Here is a 27,562-nt window from a genome sequence, read left to right as displayed (position 1 = left end):
TGCCATTCAATCACCTCATCCTCTGTCGCCCCCTGCTTCTCCTGCCCTCAATCTTTCCCAGCATCAGGCTCTTTTCCCTCTTCCATGGAGTCTTCCTCCCTGTACACATGTACCTCCCAGACTAAGTTAGAAGCCACCTGCTCTGAACTTCCAGAACTTGTTAAGAGTGTGGGCTTGAGAGTCAAACCTGTGTTTGAATATCACAGCTGTACCCTCCCAGTTCTGTGATCTTAAATAAGTCACCGATCTTTTCAGGGCCTGATTATCCTTATCTGTAGAATGGAAATAAAACTATATAAGATATTTCAAAACACCTAACTGAAAGTGAGTCAGTTCTTTATATCAGGTGGCCAAAGTATTGGAGCTTCAGCTTCAGCATCAGTCTATCCAATGAATATGCAGGGTTGATTTCCTTTAGAATTGACTGGTTTGATCTCCTGGCTATCCAATGGACTCTCAAAAGTATCCTCCAGCACCACAGTTCAAAAGTATCAATTCTTCGATGCTCAGTCTTCTTTATGGTCCAACTCTCACATCCATACATGACTACTGGCAAAACCATAGTTTGAGTATACGGAACTTTGTCGGCAAAGTGATATCTTTGCTTTTAAATATGCTGTCTAGGTTCATCATAGCTTTTCTTCCAAGATGATCTGGTTTACTATTGTCTAATATCAATAACCTCAGATATGTAGATGACACCACCCTTATGGCAGAAAGTGAAGAGGAACTAAAAAGCCTCTTGATGAAGGTGAAAGAGGAGAGTGAAAAAGTTGGCTTAAAGCTCAACATTCAGAAAATGAAGACCATGGCATCTGGTCCCATCGCTTCATGGGAAATAGATGGGGAAACAGTGGAAACAGTGTCAGACTTTATTTTTGGGGGCTCCAAAATCACTGCAGATGGTGATTGCAGCCATGAAATTAAAAGACGCTTACTCCTTGGAAGGAAAGTTATGACCTACCTAGATAGCATATTGAAAAGCAGAGCCATTACTTTGCCAACAAAGGTCCGTGTAGTCAAGGCTATGGTTTTTCCAGTGGTCATGTATGGATGTGAAATTTGGACTGTGAAGAAGGCTGAGCGCCGAAGAATTGATGCTTTTGAACTGTGGTGTTGGAGAAGACTCTTGAGAGTCCCTTGGACTGCAAGGAGATCCAACCAGTCCATTCTGAAGGAGATCAGCCCTGGGATTTCTTTGGAAGGAATGATGCTAAAGCTGAAACTCCAGTACTTTGGCCATCTCATGCGAAGAGTTGACTCATTGGAAAAGACTCTGATGCTGGGAGGGATTGGGGGCAGGAGGAGAAGGGGATGACAGAGGATGAGATGGCTAGATGGCATCACTGACTCGATGGACGTGAGTCTGAGTGAACTCCAGGAGTTGGTGATGGACAGGGAGGCCTGGCGTGCTGCGATTCATGGGGTTGCAAAAATCGGACACGACTGAGCACCTGAACTGAACTGAACTGAATATAGCTCTTGCTGCTATGTGGAGGGCATGAGTGAAAGGAGAGAAACAACTTCAGGGTGACCTAAACTAAGCTGGTGCCTGATGTCCCTTTCCATTTAGACAGAAACCTGAGAGCAACATACAAATACATTCTGCTCAGATAAACACAGACTCAAGGCCACTGTTTTCTGGAAACCTTCCCAAAGCTATGATTCCATAGATTGCTAGCTCTGTGACCAGTGGCTCAGTGGTTGGAATATGTATGCCATGTCCAGCCCTACGGACAAGGCCCCCTTGATCAGTAAGGCCCCCTTGATCAGTTAATGGGAAAGATGGTTACTAACAAGAACACAATACAGTGATAAAGAGATTTTAAGATGTGATAGCAGCATTCATTCATCGAAATTTTAAAGAGCCCCACTAATCCCCAGCACTGGGTCTTTTATGCTTTCTAGTTGGTAGGGTGCTAGGTGCTAGGGAGGAGAAGAAAGAGAGAATGGGAGAGAGAGAACTCAGCTCACAAGGGAGCTTATACATTAGAGGAGGAGATCAAGACATGAACACAAACAGAAATCACACAAAATATATTGAGGTTAAGTATCCAAAGGGAGATAGAAATACAATAAATAATTGTCATTTATTTAACACTCAATGTATGTGAAGCACTGTGTTAAGTTTTACATACATTCTCCTGTAAGAGTCATAAGTCTATGGAATAGGTAATATGATCACCCATGATGCTATAATAGCAGCTAACATTTATTAAGTGCTTTATATCAGCCAGGCATTGGGTTAGGTGTTTTGAAATATCTTATACAGTTTTATTTCCATTCTACAGATGAGGATAATCAGGCCCTGAAAGGATAGGTGACTTATATAAGATCACAGAACTGGGAAGGTACAGCTGTGATATTCAAACACAGGTTTGACTCTCAAGCCCACACTCTTAACATGTTCTGGAAGTTCAGAGCAGGTGGCTTCTAACTTAGTCTGGGAGGTACATGTGTATAGGGAGGGAGACTCCATGGAAGAGAGAAAGTGTGAAGATGAGAAGGAAAGAAACTATACAGGGCCTGGCAACTGGCCTCACTTGGCAGAGCTGGCGGTATGTGATGGGGAGAACCTGTCTATCACTCCAGACTTGGTCTTGGGGTACCTTGGTTCTTGGTTCTCCTAAGGCCCCAGAGAGTTCAAACATCTTTAACTACCCTTCAAAGAAGGATAAGGTTTAGATTTGCAAACTCAAAACATGATGAGCAAGGAGTTGGCAGACCCTTCTTTAGTTTATGTCTTCGGTAGAAGCAGCCTTTGACATTCATAACATTGAAAACAAGATCCCAGACGGACAGGAAATCCAGGGGAGGCAAAACCCAGCAACCAACACCACATCTCAAGCCAGCAAAGAAAGTTCATCATGCATCACTGCTTACACAACAGCAAAAATTCGCCAGTGATGTAAAGCTCCATCAATATGGGATTGATGAGTTAAGTTAGGATGCATCTGCAGAAAAGAACACTGTGTTGTTAAAAAGGATGAAGTGAAACTATATATTCTGACAAAGAAAGACATTTCCAAAAGCTTATAAGGTAAAAAAGTAGGTCACACAACATTCTCTGTAGCATGATTCGATTTATATCACAGATCTGTGTTTATGAATACACAAAACCACGAACCACAGGTATCCAGAAGTTGGTCATCACAAAGAATTACAGAAGGACTTTCTAATTCATATACTTTTGAATGCTGCTGACCTTTACATGCTTATATTACTTTTATCATTGGAAAAAGTACAATAGTTTCCATTTTACAAAACAAAAGAAACCTTCTTGGATCACCTTCCATCCATCCTGACTTTTGTAACTACAACATATCTTAGGTTCAGCAGTGCATCTGAAATTATATCCTACCACTTTCCCACAAACGACTTAAGACAAGACAGCGATATATTAACCAGGTTATAACACAGGTGAAATAGACTGGCAATTGATCAAAAATTTTACACAAAACATAGGTAGCAAGCAGGAGAAAAGTCACCAGAGAAAGGCCACAGGGCTTTTCCACTTTTACTAGTAACTTAGATCAGTGATCCCCAACCTTTTTGGCACCAGGGACTGATTTCCCAGAAGACCATTCTTCCATGGACTAGGGAGTTGGGGGGCGGAATAGTTTCAGGATGAAGCACGCACATAACATTTATTGTGCACTTTATTTCTAATGTAATGGTGCTGCTGATCTGACAGGAGGCACCAGTCTGTGGACCGGAGGCTGGGGATCCCGGACTTAGATGACACAGAAAACGTACTTACCACGTCTGAAGATGACCCAAAACTGGCGGGGATATCAAATTTGTTGAAGAACAGAACTGAGATTCAAAATGAGCTCAGAATGGCTGGAGTACAGGGCTAAAATTAAAAGAAGTAATAAGGTGAAAATTATAAGATAAAGAAAAATATTCTCAAAAATTTAGAAGTCTGTTTTGTGAGGCCAGAATAAGGGAAGCATGGCTTGGCAGCAGGTCACATAAAAACAGGCAATTCAAAAAAGATCTAGCAGTTCAAGTTGACCCATAGCATAATGTAACTAAATTATGTAGCTGCTAAAAATGGAGCACATTTTAGGTTGTATTAATTAAAGTATGGCTTCTAGACCCCAGAATATAATTGTCACACTTCAGTCTCTGCTGTTCTCTCCCAGAGTCTCCTGTTCCAATCTATGCCCCACATTGCAAGAGGATCATTAACAAAGGGAAACATCTCCAGAGGATGGTCACGAACTTGACAAAGGAGCTGGAAACCATCCCATAACAAGAGTGGCTCTTGAAGGGACCAGAGACACAGGGTCTAAAAAAGAGAAACATCCCATATAGGATACCCGCATGCTTTCAAATCTCGGAAGCATTCCCATATACGTACTTAACTGGGTTGCTCAGGTGACAGAACTAGGACTACTGCCACCTAGTGGTAGCAAGGAGGCAGATTTTTCAGTAAACCTGTCAAAAAAGGCTTTCTGACCTTGAGAGGGTCCTGCAGGACGTGGAGTAGCCTGGTAAGACTGTTATTTTAAGACAAGGATGGATGAACAGATACCCAGTGGCAGAATCACAGTAACCAGGGCCCTTTCAGCTTTAAAAGATTACATCTTTCTCCTATGAGATCGCCATGTCCTCCCTGGATCAATGAGCCTCTCTCTGTGGTCTACAGAGTGGTAAGGACAGCTGGACAGGAACTACTGAGGCTGTCCCCTCTTGCTTATTGTTATCCAAGACCTGGGTGGGCAAAACTCACTGCTTATCTTATATTTTCATTTGACTTATTTAGTTTTGTTTCCTATCCTCATCTAATGGGCTATAAGTATAAGCAGGGATCCTGTATGTCCTGTTTTTGGCTAACTCTCAACCTCTGGAATATCAGTAGCAGATGGTAGGTGCTCAGTAAATATTTAACGAAATGAGTGCTGCTGCTGCTGCTGCTGCTGCTAAGTCGCTTCAGTCGTGTCCGACTCTGTGTGACCCCATAGACGGCAGCCCACCAGGCTCCCCCGTCCCTGGGATTCTCCAGGTAAGAACACTGGAGTGGGTTGCCATTTCCTCCTCCAATGCATGAAAGTGAAAAGTGAAAGTGAAGTCGCTCAGTCGTGTCCAACTCTTAGCCACCCCATGGACTGCAGCCTACCAGGCTCCTCCGTCCATGGGATTTTCCAGGCAAGAGTACTGGAGTGGGGTGCCATTGCCTTCTCTGAACGAAATGACTAGTGCATCCCAAATTGACATCATTTTCAGAAGTTTTAATTTTCTCAATAAAAGACATTTCAGATTTAAGAACCAGATCTCACAATAATAACAAGCAGTTGTATCTTAGTAGTAGGATTCCAGGTGATTTTGTTTGTTTCTCCATTTCCCCAATTTTTTTTATGCAATCATATTGCATTACCTAGCCATCGTCATTGTAATAGCTAACATCTACTGAGTGCTTTCCTTGTGCCAGGCATGGGGATAAGCACTTTACTTGGATTAATTCATTTAAGCTCACAATAGCCTTTTCAGTTGGCACTAGTATTACTCCCATTTTAAAGACCAGGAAACTGAGAAACAGGGAGGTGATATGACTTGCCCAAGGTGATGCAACTAATATCAGGCAGAATTCAAAGGCCATGTTATTACCCCCTGACATCAATGTAAGATGAAAAATGATTACGATGAGAATGACAACTAACATTTCTTTAGTCCTAATCATGTATAATATGTGTTAGTCACTCAGTCATGTCTGAGTCTTTGTGACCCCATGGACTATAGCTCTCCAGGCTCCTCTGTCCATGGGATTCTCCAGGCAAGAATAATGGAGTGGCTTGCCATTCCCTTCTCCAGGGGATCTTCTTACCCCAGGGATTGAACCCGGGTCTCTCACACTGCAGGCAGATTCTTTACCATTTATTTGTATAAGGTTCTGTGCTGTTTCCAAAACATGACCTCCTTCAATGCTCAGAACAGTCCCTTAAAGTGGGAACTATTATTATGACCATTGTACAGTATCAGCCCCTTCTGTAAGGTAATCAACCATGTCCACTGCCCCACCTGGACTCTATTTTGATTTCATGAGAATCATACTTTTCTTGATTGTCTCTTCTGTATTCCAGCCAAGTGAAGAAGTGATTATCTGCCAGTCACTACTTGAACCCTCCACTCTATGGAGATTAGGTCTCCAACATAGATAACTGTGCTGTTGTCCCTTTCTAGAATGTCCTTCTTTCCTCTTTCACCACAATCCTACTAATTTTTTTTTCCAAACACAGCTCAAATGCAACTCCCTCCAGGAATCCTTCAGTGATCAGCCCTTTCCACCACAATCTCTCTTATTATACAGCCTGTACATTTCATTCAGCCTGGTCATCTCTGGCTTGGTAGTGCTGGCTCTCCTTCAACTCACATATGTCCCTTTTTCTCAGTTAGACTAGAGCTCACAGAGGCAGCTAGGTCTTGAGTTTCTTGGCATGCCCTGAATAAATGGTCTCTTAGCTTCCCCTTAGTAGGTGCTCAGTAATTATTTTGCTGATTTCATAATGATAATCTCACCTCACAGCTGTAAAACATTGTCTTTTCCAATAGGTCTCATACATATTGTCTCACTTTTGCTTCAAAGGAGACAGACAAGATTTTACTTTTCTCATTTTCACAGTAAAGTAAGTTGAAGGCCAGGGAGGCTAAGTAAGCTGTCTCAGGTCACACATCTCAGAATTCAGCCCAGCCCTCTGGACTCGAAGCCCCAGATTCTTTATCCTAGAACACACTGATTCTACTGGAAGGTACCGCTGGCTGGGAGTAATGCTAATAACATTCCTATAAAGACCTTGTCTTGATCCTATCACTGGAGCGAAAGCAATAAAGAGTGACAAGAGGCCATATCCACGGTTGAGATTGGGAAGGCAGGTAAATTCACACACTCTGTGCCGAGAAGTGCCTGGTGCTTATCAGATGGGCGGTGATGACTGTGTTATATCCCCTGTGAGGAGGACACTTGGGACTGAACAAAACGTTGTCCTCCACAAAGGCCAGCGTGGCTCAATCCTCAGCAGAAGTGGGGCAGTCCAGCAGGCATGGGGTGAATGAGAGAGAGCACTAAGAAGCAAGAAAGGTGGGTTCAAGATCCCGCTCTGATCCTATCTAGCTGTGTGACCACAGGGAAGGTGACCAGCCTCTCTGAGGCTGTACTTCCTTCCTCACTAGTCGATGTCCCATGACAAAGCCTCTCATAGACCCTGTGTTCCACGAACTGGTGATCCACAAACCAAATTTGGGCCAGGAACATATTTTCTTGGGCCCAAATACTGTTTAAAATTGTTTTGATCTGGTAAGCAACACTTAAAAATCAGAAGATTTTATAGAAATATTCAGTTTCCAAGCTTTCTAGAAAAAAATAGGAAGACCTGGCAACATTAAAAAAGTGGAAGACTTTACATAAAATTTGATTTCCAGTCTTTCTAGAAAACAGTATCTGGATATACGTGACTATTTTTGTACATTGTTTATTCTTTACAATATAACATGATAGGTTTTGATAAGTAGCACAGAGAAAATATAAAGCAGATAGGGAGTTCTGAAGTAGTAGGGCAGGGGAATCCAGCAAGGCCTGCAGTTAACAGAAGCTGCTCTGAGAAAGCCTCACTGCCAAAGGAAGCTATTCCCAGGACCACAATGGGCTGGAGTCCAGGTGTTTCGGCTCCCTTTAGATGGCGCGTGTAGGGAAAGGTTTAGGAGTGCTAATGCCCTTTACATACCAAGTAGGGAGTAAGAAGACACTGACCTTGGCTGATGTGAATTGAAACACAGTTTTAAGCTTATTTTTTGATTTCACAAAGGCAACAAAAGAGTTTCAAGTGGTAAAATAAGTATCAAAGTCTGAGAGAAGGAGACGAGCAAATTGTATTTACAAAGCATTCCCTAATCAAGAGCAACTAAACACTGTCATTCACCCAGATGCATTTTCTGTCTAATGGGGGTCAAAGCAATTAGCCTGATACCTGTAGCAATATCCTGCCTTGCCCTTACATCTCAGGCCAGGGCCATTACAAGGTATCAGAACTCATTCTAATCAGAAAACAACCAACTCTGTCAACCCAAGCACAGCATGGCAGAGACGTGAAGAGGAGAAATGGATCCTACTCCATTCTCTTGTTGGCCATTTATTGTCTGGGCTGGGACCTGACAGGTGATTTCTCTGGATACCAGTGTTTCTAAATGGAACATAGCACCCATTAGTACACTCCAACATTTTGGGTCATGATCTACAGTAAGAAATATGTTTGTCATTCATATAGCACACATTACTAAACATATATATATATATATATGTAGATAGACAATAAACATATCATGAAGCAATCCTTACCCTTATTGTGTGTATTGTGCATTATTATTTCCCAGTTCATCCCCCCTCCTTTTTTTTAATCCTGATCACTACTCACTAAATTGATTTTCTTAGCAGTGGGTAATAATTGGCAGCTTGAAAAACACTGCTTCAGACTAATGGTTCCCAAATCTGGTGCCACATCAGAGTCCCTTGGAGTCCTTGTTAAATACATATACTTCTGCTCCCTTCCAAACCTACAGAATCAGAATTTCTTCAGCGTGAGACCTAAGAATCTATATTTTCTTTTACCAAGGACCAGCCATACACTGGCATTAAGACATCACAGTTCTCCTCAAGACGTAGAAGCAAATAACAGCAATCACAGTCATTACTATCAAACACCTACTTCATGCCAGTGCTGCTGGCATAAGCACTTTCTATTCATTGACTCACTTAAATCCTCAGAGCAACTCCACTTTATAGATGAGGAAACTGAGGCTCAGAGACTCTCCACTTTATAGATGAGGAACTGAGCTCAGAGACATAGATAGAGAGGTCAAGGAAGTGGTGGGGCTATGATTCATGGGGGCTCTGTACCCACCCTTACTGATCCCTCCACCCTCTCCCCTCTGTAGTTCCAGAGACCTTGGATCTATGCTAGATGTTCTATACCAATTCAAGTTCAAGGCCATACCCCAAGGGTTCCAACCAACAAAGGCAAGAAAAGGTGTAAAACAAAACAATAAGAGTTGCACTTATATTGAATTTTGACTGTTCAAAGCATATGTGTGTCTATTTTCTCCACATTTATTCCTTTCAGGTATCCTGTGAGGCAGAAAGTGTTAGTCAAAGTGTTAGCTGCTCAGTTGTGTCTGACTCTTTGCAACCCCATGGACTGTAGCCCGCCAGGCTCCTCTGTCCATGGAATTCTCCAGGTAAGAATACTGGAGTGGGTAGCCATTCCCTTCTCCAGAGGATCTTCACACCCCAGGTATCAAACCCAGGTCTCCTGCATTGCAGGCAGATTCTTTACCATCTGAGCCGCCAGGAAAGATGGCAGAAGAGGCAGAAAAAAAAAATACAGAGACACAAAGAGGGGAAGTGACTTACCCAAGGTCTGACAGCAAATCAAAGAAAAGCTATCCCAGGCAGGGTCTACTACCGACTCCCCAGGCAGGGTCTACTACCGACTCCCCAGGCAGGGTCTACTACTGCTCTTGGGCTGGCTTTCTCCAGGGTTTCTAGATCCACCCCACTTCAAGTCTATCTCCCTTTAAAGTAGAAAAGGAAGAAGACCTGGTACTTTCTGCCTCCCTCTTTACAGGATTTACTATCAACTTCTGAAATGAGCACACTCTGTATACACACTGCCTGAGGGACAGGTTGCCCCAAACCGCCTACACAAGGCTGTACTGAAAACTGGCAGTATTTCTGTTTTTGCCATATAATTTGGAAACAGAAAACTCTGCACCATGCTTCAAAGAAAACTAATGGATTCAAGGATGAAAGGAAAAGGCATTATCCTTCCCACACAAGGTAAATGCCACCAGCCAAGAGTGAGGCAGTGTTTGGAAGTCACTGCCGAGCAAAATGTTGTGAGCCCACAGAAAGCCAAGGCGGTGGACTGGATCAATCTCTGTGATGGCAGAAAGGGGCTGGAGGGATGAATGACCCCCATTTAGCTTCCTTGGCTGAGACCCTTCCTCTGTTGAGAACATCCCTTCTGTTTCTGCCACAGAAAGGGGTGTTGTTCGCAATGTGTATACATTTATGTGACACATGACTAGCTCTTTATCAAACACTCTTATTGATTCTAACATTTTTCTTCACCCCTTCCCCTTCACAATGCAGGTCGTTCCCTCTCTCCCCTTAACAAATCCCAAGGATCATCTAACACACACACTATTTGGTGAAAATAAAAGCAAGCCATCCTTCTCTTGGCCTCCGTCTCCCCATCTCTAAAGTCAATTATTGTTGCTTAGCAGCTAAGTCATGTTCGACTCTATAACCCGCCAGGCTGGACTATACCCCGCCAGGCTCCTCTGTCCATGGGATTCTCCAGACAAGAATACTGGAGTGGGTTGTCATTTCCTTCTCTAGGGGATCTTCCCGACCCAGGGATCGAACCCAAGTTTCCTGTGTCTCCTGCACTGGCAGGCAGGCTCTTTACCATGCGCCACCTGGGAAGCCCACATAAAGTCAACGAGTTAAACCAAATGGTCTGTTAGGTCCCTTCTCTAGTTCTAGGATGCGGATAAAGTATGTAGGTAAAGCCCTACATATAGCCCACAAATGTGACTCAGGATCTGAGCAGGGAGGGGCAAACTGATTTCAAATTGTGTTTTAAACAGTTGTCTTTTGTTAAAGGGGGTCCAAAAGGTGGGATAAAGAAAAAAAGAAACATTTCTACCATGCCCATGATCGGGCTAACATCCTAACAACGAAGGTCACTCTCCTTTTTTCTGTCTCTTGCTTTACTTTTTGTTCTCTCTACACGTGGTTGCAAAGCCTGCCTAGTCAGTTGCCTCTTCCCTGTGTGTCAGTTTCACATCCCAGGTGAAGGTGCAGGGAGCAATCTGGCCCTGTAATAGCCGAGGTTACAGCCACGCAGAGCTTCAAGTTAATGCCAGTCTCACCTCCACGGAAGCACTCCACTTGATGTCAGAAAAATTGGAAGAGGTTTTAAATTTGCTTTGTGATTGCAACTCCCTTTTAGTTGGGGGAGGCTGGCTTAGGATTTGATGGTTTTATAGATTTCAATATCAAGAAAGTAGAAAAGATCTCAGCTTTTTAATTTACATTGTCAATCACCGAAGTGGCTCCTTCCCCAAGGGGATGCTAACTAGATCAGCACTTGCTGCGGTTTTGCCAACACAGCATGGGCACCTCTCCCACCTGCTTCCTGGGGCTGGGTTCAAGATGATGAGATTGCATAAGGGAAACAGTTGCAGGGCATTTAAAAAAAAACAGAGGAAATAAAAATATTCTCACCCTTCCACAGTACAGCAGATGCACTTCAGTCAAACCGCCACCATTTGAATCAAGTTACAGACTCTCCTGGGTCTCAGGTTGCTCATCGTCAAATGGGAATAATATTAATAATACCTCCGAAGGTTATTGTGGAGAGTAAATGGGTAAAGTGCCTAAAGCAATGCCCCACCACATGCTAATGCCTCAATAACTGCAGTTATGCTGACTATTATAATTTCTCTTGGCCAAACCAGTCTCTAACCAGCATTTTCTGGTCATCTCATTTCACCTGAGTGAAAGTCACTCAGTTGTGTCTGACTATTTGCGACCCCATGGAATAGCCCATGGAATTCTCCAGGATAGAATACTGGAGTGGGTAGCTGTTCCTTTCTCCAAGGGATCTTACAACCCAGGTCCCCCACATTGCATGCAGATTCTTTACCAACTGATCCACCAGGGAAGCCCTCTCATTTCACCAGAGGATCTAAAAGCACACTAGCGATGAGGTTGAGCTGAAGTGCATCTTGGAGCCATTTGGGTGGGTTGAAGCTGCCCATTTTCCAGTTGCTGCCCTGCTGTTTATTCACTCAGCAAATATTTATTGACCACCTATTACACGGCAGGCACTGTACTAGGTGATGAGATACTAGTGAACAAGATAAAGTCCTTGCTTCATAGTGTAAACACTCTAGAAGGGTTGGAGGGGGTGCACAGTATGCAGACAAGAAATACAATGAATGAGACAGGGATGAGCTCTCATGATCCGGAGATCTAAAGCCAGTAAGGCTGGGGTGGGGTTTGGGGCATGGGAAAAGGGTGGTGTGAGATGAGACTGCAGAGGAAGGCAGGGGCCAGATCAGTAGAGCCTTTCAGGCCAGGTGAGGAGTTTTATCTTCATCCTAAGAACACTGGGAAATAAATGGAAGATTTCAAGCAAAGGGTCAATACACTATGTGTGGCTGAGAGGAAGAGGAACATTGTAGGCGAAAAATTATAAGCCGTGCTTTGAACAGTGTGCATCGACTCTGGCTGCCCAGGTAAGCAGCTGATCTGTCAGTTTCTGTATCTTAAGTTCCTTCCCACTGAGGATCTCAAAGCATGAGGGGCCTCTGGAAAATTGGTAATCCCTGCTCCTTATCTTTGGCTCAGCAGGTTTCTTTTTGTGCCTCCTTTGGCCGAAGATGAAATAATGATTTCAGTTTGTTCCTACCAGTTTTCCAAGATTCTTCATTTATTTACAGGATCCTGATACTTCTCAATCTCTCTCACATACATGCACATGCTCACGTGCGTGCTCACACACACACACACACACATTTATCATTTCCCAATGTTGCTTTTTATCTGATCAGTCTTTGTCATGACCTGAAAACCTTCCACTTTGGGGCATACACCTTCATTCAAGGACAAGGATTCTCCATCTGCTGCCACCAAGAAATTGCCCAGAGTTTCACAGCTTCACCCTAACCCTCTCCCCGTGATAGGAGAAAGGTATGTGGAGCAGAGCCAAGTGAGCTGAGAAAATGAGTCAAGCACTGAGAAATTAAAGAAAGTAATGTTGACTGGGGCAGGGGGATTAATCAGGAAATCTTAAGGTCACTGTGATCTCTTTGATTGCTTTAACATCCAGTAGCAGAAGACTACAGATTGATCAGTGTTACAGCAGCAGGGAGGGGGAATGAACCTGGAAGTCTAATGCCCAGAGCTCCATCTTCCTAATGCCCACTAGCCTTCAAGCCAGTGGCTCAGCTGATAAAGAATCCACCTGCCAGTGCAGGAGACTCAGGAGATGCGAGTTTGATTCCTGGGTCAGGAAGATCCCCTGGAGAAGGAAATGGCAACCCACTCCAATATTCTTGCTGGGAAATCCCATGGACAGAGGAGCCTGGCGAGCTACAGTCCATGGGGTCACAAAGCCAGACATCTTCCATAGGGAGAATTAATGATAGTAGATGAAGCCAGATCTCTTCATTTCTGAGCCAGTCACACTCCCTTAGAACCCACTTCCTCCCTAGACGTGTATCAGGTCATCTATGCTCCGTGCTAAATCATTTCAGTCATGTCTGACTCTTTGCGACCCCATGGACTCCTCTGGCTCCATGGAGCTCACCAGGCTCCTCTGTCCGTAGGGAAGAATGTTCTCCAGGCAAGAATACTGGAGTGGGTTGCCATGCCCTCCTCCAGGGGATCTTCCCAACCCAGGGATCGAACCCACGTCTTTTACACGTCCTGCACTGACAGGTGGGCTCTTTACCAGTAGGCACCAGATAGCTTTCATTAAATTGCCCCCTTGCACACTGCGCCCATTCTTCACATTCGATCAGACTATCCTTTCCTCCAAATAGCCCTTTCTCCAGATGGCTTAAGGAAGACTCTTGAAGAACTAATCACTCATGGTGAGCCAAGTACTGGGTTGGCCAAAAGGTTTGTTTGTGCTTTTCCATAACATCTTTATGGATAAGTCTTCGCGGCCTGCCCTTGCTCCATCAGCTCGGACACTTACTTCCTAGAGTCCCTTGTGCCTTTTTCTTAATTTGTCCATATTTCCAGAAGAGAAAAGCAGTCTGCCTTCTGCAGTGACAGGTTGTAGACCTGGCTCCCATAAGCAGAAGACACCAGGCTGGTTTACCTTTGCCTCTTTCTAGTCAGCAAACCACAGCAACCTGAACTGATCTGTACAGGCCTTTGAGGAGAAGGGTTACTTAATGAGGACAAGCACATGAAAGGAAATATCAATCAATAACAATTGTAGGTCTGGTTTCTCCAGCTCCAACCATGTGCCAAGCACAGGGCTAAGAGCTCTAAACAGATTAACTCTCATAGGAAGGCAGGTGTGGTGCAGATCACTGTTTCATAGTTGCAAAAAATGAGGCTCAGAGACATGAAGGAACTTGTTTGAGGGCCCACAGCTAGCAGTGAGCAAAGCTGGGGTTTTAAACCCATACCTGTCTGATATCAGAGCAAGTACTCATAATCAGTTGAGTGTGCCATGCTAGACGTGGGAACACCCCTCTGTTTTCAGCCTTTCTTCCCTTCACATGAGATGTATCCAGAATCATTGTGATGACTCCCACATCTCTGGCTCCAGCCTTGACCTATTTGGTGTCAGTCTTAACTAACTCCTTTCTACTGGATAGTTCCTTTCTACTCATGTCGCCTAGTTACTCAAACTTAACATGCCAAGAGGTTATTTTTTCACCAACCAGCTCTCCATCTCAATTTGCCTCTTTCTGTCAGTTAATCCCCATTCCCAAGCTCCTACCTTCAGGATCCTCTCCAACTACTCTCTCTGACCTCATGTGTTCAGGCACCAAATTGTGGTGATTTTCTATCTATACTGTCTCTTGAGTCTACCCCTTTTTCCATTTCAAATGCTTGTTACACATGTGTGCATGCTCAGTCATGTCCAGCTCTTTGCAACTCCCATGGACTGTAAGCTGCCAGGCTCCTCTGTCCATCGGATCCTCCAGCAAGAATACTGGAGTGGGTTGCCATTCACTTCTCCAGGGGATCTTCCTGACCCAGGGATCAAACCCACATCTCCTGTGTCTCTGGCAGTGGCAGATGGATTCTCTACCACTGAGCCACCTGGGAAACCTCCTGTTGATTGAATTAAACACACACACAGACACACAATTTATAATCTCACAGTTCCCATGCGTGAGTCTGAAGTCCAGGCATGGTACACCTGGATCTTCTGCTCAGGGTTTCTCTGGGCTGAAAAGGTGTCAGCCAGGGTTGTGATTCTCATCTCAAGTTCTACTAATACAAAGTGTAGAAGCGTAGTATAAAGAATTTTCATATACTTTTCACTCAGATTCCTCAAATGTTAACATTTTCTAACATTTGCTTCATTCTTTTCTCTTTTAATGGATATTTATACTCACATACACAATTATTTTTTTCCGAACCATTTGAGAGTAAGTTGCAGGCATCATGCCCCTTTATCCTTAAGTAATTCAGTGTTTATTTTCTAAACAAAAGAAGGGTAATTCTCTTATGTAGCCACTGTAAAATTATTAAAATCAGGAAATTAATATTGATATAACATTATCATGTAATCAAAAACCTTCTTTCAAATTTCATCAATTATGCCAATATCATCCTTTAAAACAAACAAAAAAATAAAACCAAAATTTTTCTGCTATAGGACTCAATTTATAATATAAATTTATACATCAGATCAGTTCAGTTCAGTTGCTCAGTTGTGTCCGATTCTTTGTGACCAAATGAACCGCAGCATGCCAGGCCTCCCTGTCCATCACCAACTCCCAGAGTCCACACAAAACCATGTCCATTGAGTCGGTGATGCCATCCAGCCATCTCATCCTCTGTCGTCCCCTTCTCCTCCTGCCCTCAATCTTTCCCAGCATCAGGGTCTTTTCAAATGAGTTAGCTCTTCCCATCAGGTGGGCAAAGGATTGAAGTTTCAGCTTCAACATCAGTCCTTCTAACGAACACCCAGGACTGATCTCCTTTAGGATGGACTGGTTGGATCACCTTGCAGTCCAAGGACTCTCAAGAGTCTTCTCCAACACCACAGTTCAAAAGCATCAATTCTTTGGTGCTCAGCTTTCTTTATAGTCCAACTCTCACATCCATACCCGGCCATTGGAAAAACCGTAGCCTTGACTAGATGGACTTTTGTTGACAAGGTGATGTCTCTGCTTTTTAGTATGCTGTCTAGGTTGGTCATAACTTTCCTTCCAAGGAGCAAGTGCCATTTAATTTCATGGTTGCAATCACCATCTGCAGTGATTCTAGAGCCCAGAAAAGTAAAGTCTGACACTGTTTCCACTATTTCCCCATCTATTTGCCATGAAGTGATGGGACTGGATGCCATGATCTTAGTTTTTTGAATGTTGAGCTTTAAGCCAACTTTTTCACTCTCCTCTTTCACTTTCATCAAGAGGCTCTTTAGTTCTTCTTCACTTTCTGCCATAAGGGTGGTGTCATCTGCATATCTGAGGTTATTGATATTTCTCCCAGCAATCTTGATTCCAGCTTGTGCTTCCTCCAGCCCAGCGTTTCTCATGATGTACTCTGCATATAAGTTAAATAAGCAGGGTGACTCCTTTTCCTATTTGGAACCAGTCTGTTGTTCCATGTCCAGTTCTAACTGTTGCTTCCTGACCTGCATACAGGTTTCTCAAGAGGCAGGTCAGGTGGTCTGGTATTCCCATCTCTTTCAGAATTTTCCACAGTTTATTGTGATCCACACAGTCAAAGGCTTTGGCATAGTCAAGAAAGCAGAAATAGATGTTTTTCTGGAACTCTCTTGCTTTTTTGATGATCCAGCGGATGTTGGTAATTTGATCTCTGGTTCCTTTACTTTTTCTAAAACCAGCTTGAACATCTGGAAGTTCATGGCTCATGTACTGCTGAAGCCTGGCTTGGAGAATTTTGAGCATTACTTTACTAGCATGTGAGATGAGTGCAATTGTGCGGTAGTTTGAGCATTCTTTGGCATTGCCTTTCTTTGGGATTGGAATGAAAACTGACCTTTTCCAGTCCTGTGGCCACTGCTGAGTTTTCCAAATTTGCTGGCATATTGATGCACCACTTTCACAGCCTCATCTTTCAGGATTTGAAATAGCTCAACTGGAATTCCATCACTTCCACTAGCTTTGTTCATAGTGATGCTTTCTAAGGCCCACTTGTCTTCACCTTCCAGGATGTCTGGCTCTAGGTGACTGATCACACCATCGTGATTATCTTGTTTGTGAAGCTCTTTTTTATACAGTTCTCCTGTGTATTCCTGCCATCTCTTCTTAATATCTTCTGCTTCTGTTAGGTCCATACCATTTCTGTCCTTTATTGAGCCCATCTTTGCATGAAATGTTCCCTTGGTATCTCTAATTTTCTTGAAGAGATCTCTAGTCTTTCCCATTCTGTTGTTTTCCTCTATTTCTTTGCATTGTTCCCTGAGGAAGGCTTTCTTATCTCTCCTTGCTATTCTTTGGAACTCTGCTTTCAGATGCTTATCTTTTTCCTTTTCTCCTTTGGTTTTCCCTTCTCTTCTTTTCACAGCTATTTGTAAGGCCTCCTCAGACAGCCATTTTGCTTTTTTGCATTTCTTTTCCATGGGGATGGTCTTGATCCCTGTCTCCTGTACAATGTCAGGAACCTCCGTCCATAGTTCATCAGGCACTCTGTCTATCAGATCTAGTCCCTTAAATCTATTTCTCACTTCTACTATATAGTCATAAGGAATTTGATTTAGGTCATACCTGAATGGTCTAGTGGTTTTCTCCACTTTCTTCAATTTCAGTCTGAATTTGGCAATAAGGTATTCCTCATCTGAGCCACAGTCTGTTCCCGGTCTGACTGTACAAAGCAGATCACATTTATTCAAATCAGATTGATTATATCCTTTGTAGCGAAAGATGGAGAAGCTGTATACAGTCAGATAAAACAAGATTTGGAGCTGACTATGGCTTAGGTCATGAATTCCTTATTGCCAAATTCAGACTTAATTAAAGAAAATGGGGAAAACCACTAGACCACTTAGGTATGACCTAAATCAAATCCCTTACAATTATACAGTGGAAGTGACAAATAGAGTCAAGGGATTAGATCTGATACACAGAGTGCCTGAAGAACTATGGATGGAGGTTCATGACATTGTACAGGAGGCCATGAACAAGATCATCCCCAAGAAAAAGAAATGCAAAAAGGCAAAATGGTTGTCTGATGAGGCGTTACAAATAGCTAAGAAAAGAAGAGAAGCTAAAGGCAAAGGAGAAAGGGAAAGATATACCCATTTAAATGCAGAGTTCCAAAGAATAGCAAGGAAAGATAAGAAAGACTTCCTCAGTGATCAATGCAAAGAAATGGAGGAAAACATAGAATGGGAAAGACTAGAGATCTCTTCAAGAAAATTAGAGATACCAAGGGAACATTCCATCCAAAGATGGGCTCAATAAAGGACAGAAATGGCAGGGACCTAACAGAAGCAGAAGGTATTAAGAAGAGGTGGCAAGAATACACAGAAGAACCATACAAAAAAGATCTTCATGACCCAGATAACCACGATGGTGTGACCACTCACCTAGAGCCTGACTTCATGGAATGCGAAGTCAAATGGGCCTTTGAAGGCATCACTATGAAGAAAGCTAGTGGCTGTGATGGAATTCCAGTTGAGCTAGTTCAAATGCTAAAATATGATGCTGTGAAAATGCTGCACTCAATATGCCAGCAAATTTGGATGTGAGAGTTGGACTACAAAGAAAGCTGAATGCTAAAAAATTGATGCTTTTGAACTGTTGAGAAGACTCTTGAGAGTCTCTTGGACTGCAAGGAGATCAAATCAGTCAATCCTAAAGGAAATCAGTCCTGAACATTCATTGGAAGGACTGATGCTGAAGCTCAAGTTCCAATCCTTTGGCCACCTGATGAGAAGAACTGACTCATTAGAAAAGACCCTGATGCTGGAAAAGATTGAAGGTGGGAGGAGAAGGGGACGACAGAGGATGAGATGGCTGGATGGCATCACCAATTCAATGGTGAACTTGGGCAAACTCTGGGAGTTGGTGATGGACAGGGAAGCCTGGTGTGCTGCAGTCCATGGAGTCGCAAAGAGTCGGACACAACTGGGCAACTGAACTGAACTGATCTGATAGGACTCAAACAGGGAGGAATACTTCAATTTAGGCATCATATCTCTTTAGTATCCTTTAACTGGAAATAGTTCCTCAGTCTTTCTTGTCATTCATGACCATGACATATATGAAGAACACACTGGACTCTGATATTCATACATTTTACCTCACAGTGGACAGAGGAGTAGAATATTCCAAAACTTCCTAACTAAAGAATCATAGAATATAGAAGAAATCTGAAAATGAACTACTTGTTTATCTAGGTCCCAGGCTATTTTCATACACACCTCGCAACTGTGGCCATATCATTTACCCAACATTTTTCTTTAAATGAATTCACTTTTAAACTGTATTTCTGTGGTAGACAAAATTCTAAATATGATCCCTAATGATCCTTCTCTTATATAATCCCCTATCCTGAGTGTGGGTGGAACTATCAATTTGATGAGAAATTACTCCAGTGATTATACTCCATTATATGGGCTTCCCTGGTGACTCAGATGGTAAAGAATCCGCCTGCAGTTCGGAAGACCTGGATTCAATTCCTGGGTTGGGAAGATCCCCTGGAGGAGGGCATGGAAACCCACTCCAGTATTCTTCCCTGGAGAAGCCCCATGGACAGAGGAGCCTAGTGGCCGCAGTCCATGGGGTTGCAAAGAGTCAGACAAGGTTGAGCAACTAAGCATACATGTGGCAAAATGCAGATTATCTGGATGAGCCTAATCTAACCACATGAAGCTTTTAATAGCAGAGAGTTCTCTCTGGCAAGTAAGCAGAAGAGGAAGTCAGAGATATTTGAAGTATGAGAAAGATTTGACAGGCCAGGGTGCCAGGTCACTGGCTTTGAAGATGGAGGGGGCCATGTTAGAAGGAACTGCTGGTGGCATCTAGGAGCACAGGGTGACACCTGGCTGACAACCAGCCAAGAAATGGGGACTTCAAACATATACCCCCAAGGAACTGAATTCTGAAAAATATCTGGATGAGCTTGGAAGCAGATTAATCCACAGGACTTCTAGGTAACAGCCCAGCCCAGCTTACATCTTGAACAGAAAACCCTGTCAAGTCTACCAGAACTTCTGACCTACAGAATGGAATGAAGATGAAAATACAACAAGCTACACTGAAAATCCAAAGTATCGACAGGCTACGCAAGAAAAATGGTATGACCATGAAAATTGATGCAAGAGAGTATTTGACAAAATCCAACACCCATCCATGATTTAAAAAAAAAAAAAAAACTCTCAGAAAGCCAAGAATAGAGGGGAACTTCCTTGACTTGATAAAGAACATCTACAAGAAAAATTAAAAAAAATAAATAATAAACAGGTGAGACTGCCACAACTAGCAAACTGAATCAAGAAATATCTAAAAAGGATTATATACCATGACCAATTGAGATTTATTCCAGGAGTGCAGAGGTGGCTTAACATCCAAAAACTAATTAATGTAATTTAATAGAATTATACTTCAATAAAGGACAAAAAACCACGTTTATCTCAATAGATACAGAAAATGCACTTGGCAAAATGCAGCATCTCTTCATCATAAAACGCTCAACGAACTACAAATACAAAGGAATGTCCTCAATCTAGTAAGCAGCATCTATGAAAAACCCACAGCTAATACCATACTTAATGGTGAAACAGTAAAAGCTTTCCCCCTGAGATTAGGAAAAATTCAAGGATGTCAACCACTGCCATCTCCATTCAACATTTTATTGGAGGTTCTATTTGGAACAATTAGGCAAGAAAATAAAAGGCCTCCTGAATGGAAAGGAAATAATCACAGATGACATGATCCATATCGAGAAAATCCTAAGGAATCCATGGAAACCAAACTAAAACTAGTAAGTTTATTTGTTCAATATTATATAACAATCTAAATGGGAAAAGAATTTGAAAAAAATAGATACATGTATATGTATAACTGAATCACTTTGCTGTACACCTGAAGCTATCACAACATTGTTAATCAACTGTATTCCAATATGAAATAAAACGTTAAAAAAAGCAAGGTTGCAAGATACAAAATACAAAAATTTTCATTTCCACATAGGAGCAATAGGCAAGCTAAAATTAAAATTAATAATTTATCTTCATTTACAATAGCATCAAAGATAATAAAATACTTAGGACAGAATTTAGAGAAATAAATATAAAACTTATCATCTGTACCATACTAAACATGGTTGAAGGAAATTAAAGAAGACCTAAAAGAATGGGACCTAACACTAAATTTATGGAAACACATCCCATGTTCATGGATTGGAAGATACACACACACACACACACACACACATATGTACATATATACTTATAGAACAAAAGAATAGAGTTTAGAGTCCAAAAATAAATTCTCACATTTATGACCAATTGATTTTTGACACGCATACCATGAAATTTCAATGGGCAAAAATTTCCTCAATAAATGGTGCTGGGACAACTGTATATCCATGTGCAAAAGAATGAAGTTGGCCTCTTCATTTCATATGAAAAAATTAACTCAAAGGGATCAAAGGTGACCCAGGGAATGAACTTAGATCTCCCGCATTGCAGGCAGACTCTTTACTGACTGAGCCACCAGGGAAGGCCTAATGTAAGAACTAAAACTATAAAACTCTAGCCTTGAATTGGGCAATGGTTTCTTAGATATAACACTAAAAGCACAAGCAACTGGACATCATTAAAATTAAAAGAATACAATAAAGATAGTGAAAAGGCAATTCACAGAATGGGAGAAAATATTTGCAAATCATATATCTCATAAGAGACTTCTCTAAAATATTTAAAGAACTGTTACACCATAATGAAAAACAACCATGACAGTCAAGAAGTTGAAACAACACAAATGTCCATCAACTAATGAATGAATAAACAAAATGTGATATGTGTAAACAGCGACATATTATTCAGCAATACTGGAGAGGGAAATGTCAGCCCACTTCAGTATTCTTGCCTGGAGAATCCCATGGATAGAGGAGCCTGGTGGGCTATAGTCCATAGGGTAGCAAAGAGTCGGACATGACTGAAGTGACTTAGCACTCTCGCACACCGCATTCATAGTTTGGGAAACTCCAAATAGTGACAGTGTCAATTCTCTCAAAATTGATGCACACATGTAGTGTAATTCTTATCAAAATCCCATCAAGATTTTAGTGGATTTAGGCAATATTCAATAATACATTTGGAAATACAAAAGACAAAATAGGTAAATAATTTTGAAAAAGAATAATAAAGCGAGGGTAGTTGCTTCACCCAATATTAAGGCTTACTATATAATTTCAGTAATTAAGAGAGCACCATTATTGGCAGAGAATAGACACAGATATCAATGGAACAGAATAGAAAACCCAGAAATAGACCCACACAAATATGCCCAACTGATTTTTGACAAAGATGCAAAAACAATTCAGTGGAAAAAAGATAGCCTTGTCAACAAATGATAATGGAGTAATTTGACATCCATAAGCCAAATAAAAAAAAAGAAAACTTGGCCTACACTTCACATCTTATACAAAAATTGACTCAAAATAGATCATAGATTCTGTACAGTTTTTACAAACTATGTAGAGTTTACAGAAGATATTTTTTCATTTCTGTGAAGAAGTTTATTTTTTAATGCAGAATATTTTTTATAGAAGACTTCTGATAGAAAAATAGGAGAAAATCTCAGGGACCCAAGGCCTGGTGAGGAGTTCTTATGCATGACACCAGAAGTATAATCCATAAAAGAAAATCAATAAATTGGACCCCATACAAATTAAAACTTTGCTCTGTGAAAGACTTAGTTAAAAGAGTGAAAAGATAAATCAAATACTGAGAGAAAATATTGTCAAACCATGTATCTGACAAAAGACCAGTATCTAGAATATATAAAGAATTCTCAATACTTCAACAGCAAAAAACACAGAACTATATTAGAAAGCGGGCACAAGACAGTAAACGGCATTTCACTGAGGAGGATGTTTAGATAGCAAATAAGCACATGAAAAAGTTGTTCAACATTTTTAGCCACGATGAAAAATGCAAATTTAAAAGATACCACTACACACCTGAGACTGGTGGACTAAACATTAGTGGAAACATCAAATGTCGGCAAGGATGCAGAGAAATTGGATTACTCATTATTACTCATGAGAATGTAAAATGGTACAGTCACTCTGGAAAACAGTTTGGCAGATTCTTAAATTGTAAAACTAAACATGCATCTACCTCTGTTGTTTGATCACTAAGTCGCATCTGACTCTTTGTGACCCCGTGGACTGTAGATCACCAGGCAGGCTCCTCTGTCCATGGGATTTCCCAGGTATGAATACTGGAGTGGATTGCCATTCCCTTCCCCAAGGGATCTTCCAGACCCAGGGATCAAACCCACATCTCTTGCGTCTACTGCATGTGTGTACTGCATTGACAGGTAGATTCTTTACCACTAGCACCACCTGACCCAGCAATTACCCTCCTGGACCTTAATCCAAGAGATGAAAACTTCTGTCTACATAAAAACATGTACACAATTGTTCATAGCAGTTTTATTTATAATAGCCAGAAACTGAAAACAGCAACAATGTCCTTCAACAGAATGATTAAACAAACTCTGATCTATCCATATTGTGAAATACTAGTCTGCATTAAAAAGGAATGAATTATTAATATATGCAACAACTTGGATGGGTCTCTGGGGCATCAAGCCGAGTAAAAAAGTCAATCTCAAATGGTTACATATTATTGCAGTTATATAACATATTTGAAATGACAAAACTACAGAGATGGAGAATAGATTAGGAGTTGCCAAGGGTTAGTGATGGTGGGGAAAGAAAAGTGGGTATAACTAATTAGAGGTAGCAGGAGGGCAATCTTTGCTGTAATGAACTTTTTGTACCTTAACTGTGGTGCTGGATACATAAAACCATACAGGAGATAAATTGACCTAGAACTATATATACACACACATTGTGTCAAAGTTCATTTCCTGGCTTAATAGTGTACAATGGTTATGTAAGATATAACCCTGCGGCCACAAGGAAACTAAGTGGAAACTAAGTGGAGGGCACACAGGACCCCTCTGTACCATCTTTACAACTTCCTGTAAATCTATAATTATTTAAAAAGTAAAAGTCTAGGGACTTCCTTGGTGGTCCAGTGTTTGAGACTTTTGAGACGCTGCACTTCAACTGCAAGGGGCATGGGTTTGATCCCTGGCTGGGGAATGAGGATCCAGCATGCTTCACAGTGCGGCCAAAAATAATAAAAATAATTTTTCAAAAAAGTCTAAAAAATTGTGGGCTGTATGTGCATTTTGTTTCAACTTTTAAAAAAAGGTTGAGAGATTTTGTATAAACTTCTGGATTTCTATTTTCTCTTGAAAATTCAGTCCTAAGACATGGAAACCCTGGCCCACATTGCCAGGCTTTTTTTTATGTGGGAATTGCTCTCTCTAGCCATCAGAGTCCTCACCGAGGTCCTGGTAGTCGTTTACGCTATGGCCTGGCCCTCCCAAAGGCATTTGAGCTTGTGGCCTCTGGTCATGCCTTCGTCCCCAACCCTCTGCCTGCCTGAACTTTCACCCATTTCTAACAAGGCCATGCCCCAAATAGGAACTCTGCGTGAGAAGCCTCCAGTTCAAGAAAGATACCTCTAGTCCTCACCTTTCTGTTATCAGTTCTGAGCACTCTCACTCATAATTCTTAATTTATTTGCTTTGGCCCCACTTGCTCAGCCCTGTTCAGGTTCTTGCCAAATACGGCAAACCTTTAGGATGTTAACTGTACTGCTGCTTTCCTGAACCACAGTCAGGGACACAGGGTGTTTTAAGGTCAGGGCTCTCCTTCCTACCTACCTGACTGGGCAGGAAGATTATACACTCTTGAAGTGAGAGTTGAGCATATGTCTGAAAGCTCTCTGAGGCCCTGTTGAGTGGTTTAGCACTCCCTTGCACACAAGGAATGCTCTTTGGCAGGACATAAAGGGCTTCCCCAGTGGCTTCACAAAAAAGAATCCACGTGCAATGCAGGAGACGTGGGAAACATGGGTTCAATTGCTGGGTCGGGAAGATCCCCTGAAGTAGGAAAAGGCAACCCACTCCAGTATTCTTGCCTGGAGAATCCCATGGACAGAGGAGTCTGATGGGCTACAGTTCATAGGTTCACAAATAATCAGATATGATTCAGTGACTGAGCATGTATGCAAAGGACATTTGAAAGCATTGCTCTCGAAGACGGGAAGCAGAATCCATCCCTGACACAGACTATGAGACATATCCTGCCCCTAGTTTTTTCTCTTCCTTAAAAGTTGTTTAAATTAAAATAATCACACATACTCATGTGGAATTCTGGTGACATTATAGGGAAAAATTAAAGAAGCAAAATAATCTGCAACCTCACTACGTACAGATAATTACTATTAACATATTGATGAATTTCCTTTGGTCTTTTTTCTGTGTTTACTGAGACACTCCAAAAGAGCGTCACACTCAATATATTTTGTAGCTTGCCTTTCTCAATCAGACACTATGAGCATATTTCTTTGTCAATAAAAATTCTTACAAAACATTTACATTTGAATGGGACTGTTGGTACTATTTTCCCTTCTCATTTTTCTAAGACAGGGGTCTCACTCCCTCTCTCTCACCCACTCCTTCTCTACCTCCTTTTTCCCTTCCCTCTCTCTTTCCTACTCTCACTTTCTTTGGCATAGTAAGTGAATCAAATTTATAAGGATAAAGGTTTGGTTGGGGGAGCAGTGGGCCTATGGAAGGTGTAGATTGAAGAGGAGGCGGTTTGGTGAGTAGAGGTGAAAAGCTGCTCTGGACATCAAAACTGGTCTACTAAGTCAAGTAGCAAGATGAATTGACCCCCCTCTTCGTGTGTGAGTGAACAGAGCTGGAGCCCTGGGGCCAACAAAGACCACTGTTCTTTCCATTATGGAGACTCCAGTTGTGGAAATCCATTTTTCATATAAGAAAAATATATTCCTTTTCTAGGTGACACATATTTAGTCATTCATTGGCTACATCAGCTGAATGAATCATAACCGCCCCTTCTACCAGACATTTACATGTGCCGGGCACTGTGCTCATCACTCTCCATGAGTCTGTGCAGTGGAGGAAAGCGTAGTACTTAAGAGGCAGCCTCTGGAACAGGCTGCCCCAGTTTGATTCTCAGCTCTGCCGCTTACTACCTGTGTGACCTTGGTCAAGTTAACCCTTTTTGATCCTTGGGTTTTGCATCTATAAAACAGCGATAATCAGAGTACCTATTTCACAGGGTTATGGTGGTCATGTGAAGTGCTTAGAAGAGGGCCAGGTCCATAGCAGGTGCTTCCCAGTGTTAGCTGTCATTGTTAGTGGTAATAAATCTTCACAGTAGCTCCATGACAGAGGTACTGTTGCTATCTTTCTAGGAGAAACTTGGGTTTGGAGAAATCAAATGATGGCCTAAGATCATGAGGCTACTAAGGAGTCAAGATCCGGCTCCAAGCTGCCTTACTTTGGAACTGGGCTTGTAAACCGCAGGGCTAATAGGTCTCCCCTCTTTCTCTGAATGGCAGCTGATTGTCTTGTTCCCAAAGCCTGGCACTGAGGCTGAGGAGGAGAAAGGGGACAATGAGACAAGGAGGGCCTTCCCACAACCTTGGCCACTTCAGCAGAGCTCAGGCCATGGGAGTCAAAGCAGCAACCCCCAGTCAGAGAAGGAGTGCTTGGGCCTAGTTCCCTTGGTTTTGATCTCCTGCTGGGAGACTGTGGGCTTAAGCTCCCAGCCCTCTGACTCTCTGACATTTTGACCTGTCCCAGAAAAAATGCTACCTGGATTTTTTATTTTCCTCTGTCCTGTTTCCACTTCAATCTCACCTCCTTGAGGCCCACATGGCCTTCGGGGCAGTCAGCCTCATGCTGGCTAGAAGAGACAGCTGTCTGGAGGCCGGCCCCTTTGTTCGACAGAAGCTGGTAAATCAGCAGTAATCCCTGATTCACAGTGATAATCAGCTCCCTGTCTGGACAGTCAGGGCTGCACAAAATAACAAGTGGGGCCCGCACCTGTTCTGGGGGTCTGGCACTCAGAAAGAAAGCTGCTATGAATGGCCCAAGCCCCCACCAAGCAGCAGCTGCAGCCTGGAATCACGGCTTTGTTAGCATAAGAATGGATCCAGCCACACCAGCCAGCCTGCTAACCAGCCAGCCTGCCAGCTTCCTTTTTTCCCTCTTTCCCAGCTCGCCTTGAACACCAAATGGGCCACCCTCATTGTGAGCAGACCCGCTTTACGTTTCTTTTCTCAACTGGGATGATCAAATTTTCATTTGTTGGGGAACGGAAAGCCCTTTCCTTTCTTCAGACTGGGTCCCAGTGGATGAAGAGTCTGTTGATCTGCTCACTGTTCCTTGGGGTCTCACTCCAGACTGGGGGTTACCCCAGTATGGGACCCCAGGAGGCACACTGCACAGAGTAGAATGCAAATGGTGTCCCCTGGAGTTTTGCAGGGCACAGCCTGTGTGGCCCAACCCCTAGAGCACATGGAGCCCGGGGCTTCCTCTAGAAAGGCCTCTAGCCTCTTGCTACTCAACGGGGTTCAAGGATCCGCTCTATCAACAGCATCTGGGATCCTGTCAGAAATGTGGAAGCTCAGACCCTAACCTGAATCAGCAATCTGGTTTTAGCAAGATGTGGTGATTCAGCTGCTCATCAACATTTGAGAAGCCT

The 27,562-nt window shown here is 42.4% G+C and overlaps 1 protein-coding gene and 1 long non-coding RNA gene across 5 annotated transcripts in view; one reads left to right on the top strand and one right to left on the bottom strand.

The window, feature by feature from the left end:
• The window catches only part of LOC133243051 (uncharacterized), a 41,946-nt gene extending 33,380 nt beyond the window's left edge, over positions 1-8,566 (top strand). Inside the window, exon 2 of the long non-coding RNA XR_009734952.1 lies at positions 4,906-8,566. This is a non-coding gene — a long non-coding RNA (uncharacterized LOC133243051). The remainder of the gene's footprint in view (positions 1-4,905) is intronic.
• Positions 1-27,562, bottom strand: part of PAK3 (p21 (RAC1) activated kinase 3) — a 291,829-nt gene that overhangs the window by 237,451 nt on the left and 26,816 nt on the right. For all 4 annotated transcript variants that reach the window (XM_061409486.1, XM_061409488.1, XM_061409479.1 and 1 more), the window contains exon 2: positions 3,761-3,856. The gene's annotated coding sequence lies outside the window, so the exon portion shown is untranslated. The remainder of the gene's footprint in view (positions 1-3,760; positions 3,857-27,562) is intronic.

Source organism: Bos javanicus, chromosome X, assembly GCF_032452875.1.
Source record: "Bos javanicus breed banteng chromosome X, ARS-OSU_banteng_1.0, whole genome shotgun sequence".
Taxonomy (NCBI): Eukaryota; Metazoa; Chordata; class Mammalia; order Artiodactyla; family Bovidae; genus Bos; species Bos javanicus.
Note: the sequence above shows the minus strand (reverse complement) of the source record. Positions and strands in the feature narration are given on the sequence as shown.